Here is a 6,771-nt window from a genome sequence, read left to right as displayed (position 1 = left end):
ATATACTATAAGCTTTCTTCAGTTTCCTTCTTATGAAACCCACTCACAAGGTGCAGCAGGAGACTACTCTATACAACAAATAAACCAAATGCCTAAAGATATTCCTTTCAAAAACATTTTTGACTTTGTCATGATAAAAAAAATGAAAATTGTCCCCCTAAGCCAACATCATTGAAAAACTACCTTCGATAGTATTTAATTAGAGTTTGACAATAGATCAGCTAGCAAATTTACCAGAGATATTTGTTGGCAAATGCAAAGAGACCTACACAATATAAATTATCTTGTAAAATTTTGATATTTTCTTCCACCTTGAACTAACAGACATTAAAGTACAAAGAATTGGCTGAGTGCCAAGAAATGTTAAATGGCAGCAGTTTGAAAAGTGAAAAAGCAAAAGAAACATTCAGAAAAGCCAGACGTGTTCTTATTCAACCAAACATTTGAGAACTTTATCTGGAAGATGTAGATTGCAATTGATTTTACTTTTCTTTATCATGCTGTTCATTGGTTATTCCTCTCAAATATGTTGTTATTTTGTTTCAGTAAAATTTCAGTGGCTTTTATTGTTTAAATTGTTGATGTTATTAGCATGGTGCATTATATAGATTTTTTTATTTCCTATTTTAGCATTAAAACATTGAAGTTCTTAAATGCAAAACCAATATTTCTTTACCTGAATTTTTAATTATGGAATGGGTAATGTAATGAATTGTGTGTAGTTATATATATATATATATATGTACATATATATTATTCAAACAAAGTATTATTGATAGTAACTTAAGACATCATCAGGTGATGGTTTAATTGGCTGGAACTTTGAAGTCAATGTCAACAATATTGTTGTTTAAGAATAATAAATTTGTACTCTACAACAGTATAGAGTAACCCATCAGATAAATTCCAAATTGTTTTTATTATAACTAACATAAAAACAAATATTGACATGTGTGTGCTTTTCTGTTATGAATATATGTAAATCATTCTAAGTTGGAAGTTCATTGGACATAGCCCACGGGGAAAGTATGTGGAAAATAGTTCAGATTAAGGAGGTTGATAAAATGTTATAAAAAGAAGTTAGTTTGATGAGAAGGGAAGAGTATTCTATGGAGAAATAAGGAATGAAATGCGTATAATATCTTAGAGTGATTAATTCTGAATGGGTAATAAAAATCAGTAATACAAATGCAATATACATAGAGCAATTTCATTTGAAACAGAATGTATGACAAGTCCTAAAGGCAGCACTTGCTGTAAAAACTGTTTAAAGAAATAGAGATATAATACAAGTCCCCCCCCCCAAAAAAAAACAGAAAAAAAACATATCAATGAGAAAGTCTGTATCAATCTAGCCAAATGATTTTTCAAAATGTGATCCCAGATAGTAATTGAATAATGGAAGGATAATAACTTATTATTATTATTATTGTTGTTGTTGTTGTTGTTATTATTATTTCTTTTGACAAACATCTGCTGATACTAATTTTTACTTTATGCAGTGTTAAGTGAATGAGGAAAATCTCTCTCCCCCACTCTCTCTTCCCCTCTGAACATTGCAGGTAAGTTATTTCTACTGGAAGAACTGAACTCAGCACTTACAATTAATGAACCAATAATCAATTTTATAGTACAAGAGCTGATTAGATTTATGAAATATATCACCCTGGGGTAATTACTTAAAATTAAGTAGATTTTCTTCCCTCTGGGATATATGTATCTTGGCAATAAACACAAAGAAGTGTTGATGAGAAGACATGAACTACTGACTTCTTGGCTGATTGTTCAATATACTGATTGGGTCATATATCTCTGCATAGCTTATTATTCCACACAGGAACTCAGTGGAGTGTATTTATGTAATATATTTTGCTATTATAAAGTTTCAGTACTTTCACCCTGAAGGTATAAAGCTTTGATGCAGTTTTAGAAATGACAGAAAAATCTAAGTTCTCTCAATGAACAAATGAATCAAAGATAGATTGAAGAATTAATAAAAAATGGAGTTGGAAGGAATATGAACCAAATCAGTATAGATAGAATTCAATCTTTTACTTGATGGAAAAGTGGTAAAAAAATGTTTTGTAGGCATATTTCAATACTCAGAAGATCTGTTACATTTATTGTGCAAGTGTGTATTAGTAGCTGTGTCTATATGAAAATCATTTTATTTCATTATTCTGAGAAAACAAAAATAACTTTTCTGATTTTCCGCATCAGATAAAAATGCATAAATGACTATTTAAAGTAACTGCAACAATGAATAGGTTAATGTGAAAGCTCAGGCTAGGATATCAAGAATATGAATTGACAGTTTAGTCAGTCAGACTGTTTTAATCTTCTCCGTCACATCTCTGCCACTAAATGTTGTTCTGTTAATACACAGAATTCCAAGTAATTTCAAAGAAAAAGCCACAAATAATTGGCCATGACAATTGATAATGGACATTTCCTTTATTCAGTAACAACACACAGATTCTATTCAGTAGGAATCTAAATGTGTCATTTGGTTCAGTATACAGCCACTGAGCCAGACAGAATCAGATTTACTTGTCAAATCTTTTAACTAGTCAGTTATACTGACCATTTACATTGGAGATATAACAGCTTGACATAATCTACATTAAATACTTCTCTCTATATTAAGCATTTCTTTTTTACAGTTTAATTAGGAAAGTTTCTCTCCATTACAATGTTGTGTGAATTCTAAACTGAAATTTTATGCTTTGCATGTTTTTATGAAAAAATAACGTTCAAAAGTTAAATTTATTTTCTGACATTACTTTGAACAAGATAACAATATTTTGAATATCATTTACCGGAATATTTCAAAACAACATATCCTATAATGTTTTATTGCAAAGAAATAATGTTTATTTCCACTTTTTACTCTAAAGATATCTGAAGTATTGATTATGTAAACTGTCTGTCTCAAAATTGCTCATATAGATAAAAACCAAGGATGTTATGAAAATAATGATGACTAGTGTTTGTAATAATGCAAATGATAAGATCTAAAGTATCTGCAAAATTTCATGGCACTTACCCAAAATGTATCTTCTTAGGTTTCAAAGAAAAAAAAAATAAACAAATCAACATTATCACTTATAATGATCCTGAGAATTTTTCATTTATGTTTATTTTTATATATATATTTTTATGAATCTAAATTAATCTTTTTTTTTTGTTTACATTGCAATTCAGCATCTCTTTAGATTGCTCTATTTTCAATATCAACACTTTTTGGTTAGAAACAAACATTTCCCAATTTAAAGTATGTGCTTAAGTTGTTTTATTTCTTCTTTTTGTCATTCTAGTTCTTCTTTTTGTCATTATCAACATTACAGAAATAATTATACAAAAGAAGTAATAGAAGAATATTAAAGTGAATTTTTAAAGAAAAGGTGCGATGAATCAGCAATTTTTTTCACTGTTCTAACTTTTAAAAGAAAAGCACAAAACTGATCTGGTTTCAGCTTCTTTACTTTAGCACATCAACAATGAAGCCATCAAATTTAATGTACCTGCCTCATTTTAGGTAACTTTGTTTTTAATGGAATATTTAAGTGAATTACTTTAAGAGATTAGCTAAGGAAATAAACTCAGTGTTGTTGATGCTAAAAAAAATAAAAAGAATATTTTACATCATCAAAACCCTTTCAGTTTGAAATAAATTCTATAACTCTGAAAACTTCATTGTTATTATAGAACATTAATAACAAAACTGTATCTCTAAAAGTGTTTGACATCAAAATATCCAAATATTCGAATAACTTCATTAGTAAATATTCCTACATTGTTGAGGTAAACTTCAGAGGAAATAATGATTTGATTTTGATATGGATTTCTTCTTTGAATTACATTGTTTCCTAATATTGCAGATATTCATATATAATATACACTCATATATAATGCACTCACCTAATTATGATCAATGAAATCTTGGAAAGAACATCTCACATGTATAATACACACTGAGTTTTCTTTAGTATTTCATTGTGTGAAAAAAGAAGTGATTAACTAGATTTATTATAGCTGCTGTATAAAGTACACATGAAAATGTTCATACATCATAAACAAAAAAAATTATATTCAAAAGACATCTATGCCATTTACTAGCATAAGCCATAAAAATGAAACTGTTGTAAAGTCACCATTGTAGAAATCACATCACTATGTTTTGTGTTTTCTGAAAACCAATTTAACTTTAATAATGACAATGTATAAACTTAGTTAATTAAGTTTATATTCAACTTTACAATTTAGTTTGTATAGTGATGCACATATGATTGTGTTGTCACAAAAGAATAAAGTATTTATCACTTAAGCCAGGATTTTTAAAACATTTCACATATTTTTAAAATGGTTTTTTGATTTTTATAATTTGAAATTTAGGTTTTCAAGATAAGGCAATTATAGTTTTTATTTTTTAATCAAAAGAAAATTAATAAGAATCTTAATAAATTAAAACGCACATTTTAAACTTCAGAAAATGAAGTGATTTTTTAAAAACCACTCTGTCCAGGGTTTTGTATGGAATTTTGTGGAACATGAATTATGCCAACATCATGCACATTTTGAATCTATATATACTACAAATTTCTGTCTCACTAGATTCTGATTATTTCAGAGTGACGATTTAAAAAAATTTGCTTCATTTAACCAGATATCAATCATTGTAACCTTCAATTTTTGTACCTATGTGTAGTGACTGCCATATATATTAGCAGCACTAGCAATTTCAAATTTTTAAATGTTTAATATGGTGGCTGTGTGACAAAAAACTTTGCTTCCCAACCACATAATTTTGAGTTCAAGGTGCTTTGCGTGTGTGTGTATGTGTGTGTGTGTGTGTGTGTGTGTGTGTGTGTGTGTGTGTGTGTAAGTTTCTATTTTCTTCTCTGCCCATGTGCTCATTTGCTGCTTCTAAACAATGGGTTTGTTAATCTTGTCATTTGCTTGCAGTCCACTGCAAAAGCATGACCAGTCTTCTTGGCATATCTTGATGTGTGATCTTTGCAAACAAAAGGCTCATTTATTTGATATCATATGTTTCCAGTTCTCCATGGAAACATCTCCAGGCTGTTTGCTGTTCAGTACATTAGAAAGCTGATACCTCACTTAGAAGCAAGTAGGGATCTGAGACAGAAAAGACAGTTTGATCATAGAAAACTCTGCTCCAACATATTCACATCTGATCTTAAAACGATAATGATGATGATGCTTTATATGCTACCTTATGTAACTCTTTACTGACAACACTAATAACTATTAGCTGTGTTTCTTCTATTTTTTCCTAATTCTAACAAAGATACTTTCTCCACAAATATTTCCTGAACTTCTTATGTACAAAAACTGCTAAAAAATACTATTGACAAAAAATCTAGCAAGCAATATAATTTATCTTGTAACAGTTTCTGTCATTAGACTGCAGCCATGTTGGGATACTACTTTAAAGAATTTTTAGTCAAATGAGTTGATCCCAGTACTTATTTTTTTTAAGCCATGTACTTATTCTATTGACCTTTTTGCCAAACTGCTAACTTATGGGGATGTAAACACACTGACACCAGTTGTCAAATAGTGGTCATGGATAAAATGACACAAAGCTACACACACACACACATGCATGCACACACACATGCATGCACACACACACGCACACACACACACACACAGTGGGCTTCTTTCAGTTCCCATCTACTAATTCTGCTCACAAGGTCTTGTTTAGCCTTGGGCTGACCAAAGTAGAAGTCACTTGCCCAAAGTGCCATACTATGCATTCAGGAAGCAAACTTCTTAAAAATGAGCCATGCCTGTGCTTATATGAACAATTCATATAAATTTTGTCAATAATATTTCTAATTTCCTTTTTAATAATAATTTTTCATTTGTGAGATGGATCTCTAGTATGCTATGTCATCTTTCTTCTGTAAATTTTATCATTGCATTTTCAGGCCCTCCAATGCTCTTCATTAAATCCTCCAATGCTCTTCATTAAATCCTCCAATGCTCTTCATTAAATCCTCCAATGCTCTTAATTCTTGGTTCCATATTAATTTGCAAGAGTTCTAGAATTTATTGTAGTGAGTTCCTACTGACTATTTATGTGTTGAATCAAGACACTTTCTTGACAGTACTGGAATTTTGTGTTCTCTGTTCTTTGGTTATTACAATATTATATTTCAGATCTTTTGACTGTTAGTCCATCTTTCAAATTGCAAAGAATTTCTTGAGAGCTTCAAAAAAATTCTCCAAGATAAACTAGGTCATCAGCCTCAGAAAATTCTCAATAATAAAATATTTCCTCTTCATTTCCTCTTTGTCATCATATAAAACAACTTAGCATGATACTTGTTTACAAAGAATTTATTACCAAGACTTCATCTATTGAGTCAATGAAATAAAAGCTATAGTAGAATAAGAATTGAGATTTCTAACGATAACGCTGATTAGACCAAGAAACTGTGATGGAAAATATATTAAATAGTAAATAATGTCTGAAGTGAGAATCAAAATTTAGAAGGAAGTAACAATTGTAGTTTATTAAATATCAGAAACACTGATAGATATATTTAGATAGACAGACAGACAGACAGATAGATGGATAGATAGACAGAGATAGAGAGAGAGTGAGAAAAAGAGCAAAGGAGGGAAAGAAATAAGAGCAGTATGACAGTATGATGATAGATAGATAGATAGATAGATAGATAGATAGATAGAGACAGACAGATAGATAGATAGATAGATAGATAGATATATATATATATA

The 6,771-nt window shown here is 29.7% G+C and overlaps 1 protein-coding gene across 1 annotated transcript in view; it reads right to left on the bottom strand.

Moving 5' to 3' along the window:
* Nucleotides 1–6,771, bottom strand: part of LOC106867600 (voltage-dependent calcium channel subunit alpha-2/delta-3) — a 620,656-nt gene that overhangs the window by 442,334 nt on the left and 171,551 nt on the right. The gene's annotated exons all lie outside the window — the stretch shown is intronic.

The sequence above is a fragment of the Octopus bimaculoides genome, chromosome 3 (assembly GCF_001194135.2).
Source record: "Octopus bimaculoides isolate UCB-OBI-ISO-001 chromosome 3, ASM119413v2, whole genome shotgun sequence".
Classification (NCBI taxonomy): Eukaryota; Metazoa; Mollusca; class Cephalopoda; order Octopoda; family Octopodidae; genus Octopus; species Octopus bimaculoides.
The sequence above is the reverse complement of the archived record's forward strand: the minus strand, read 5'-3'. Positions and strand labels throughout refer to the sequence as shown.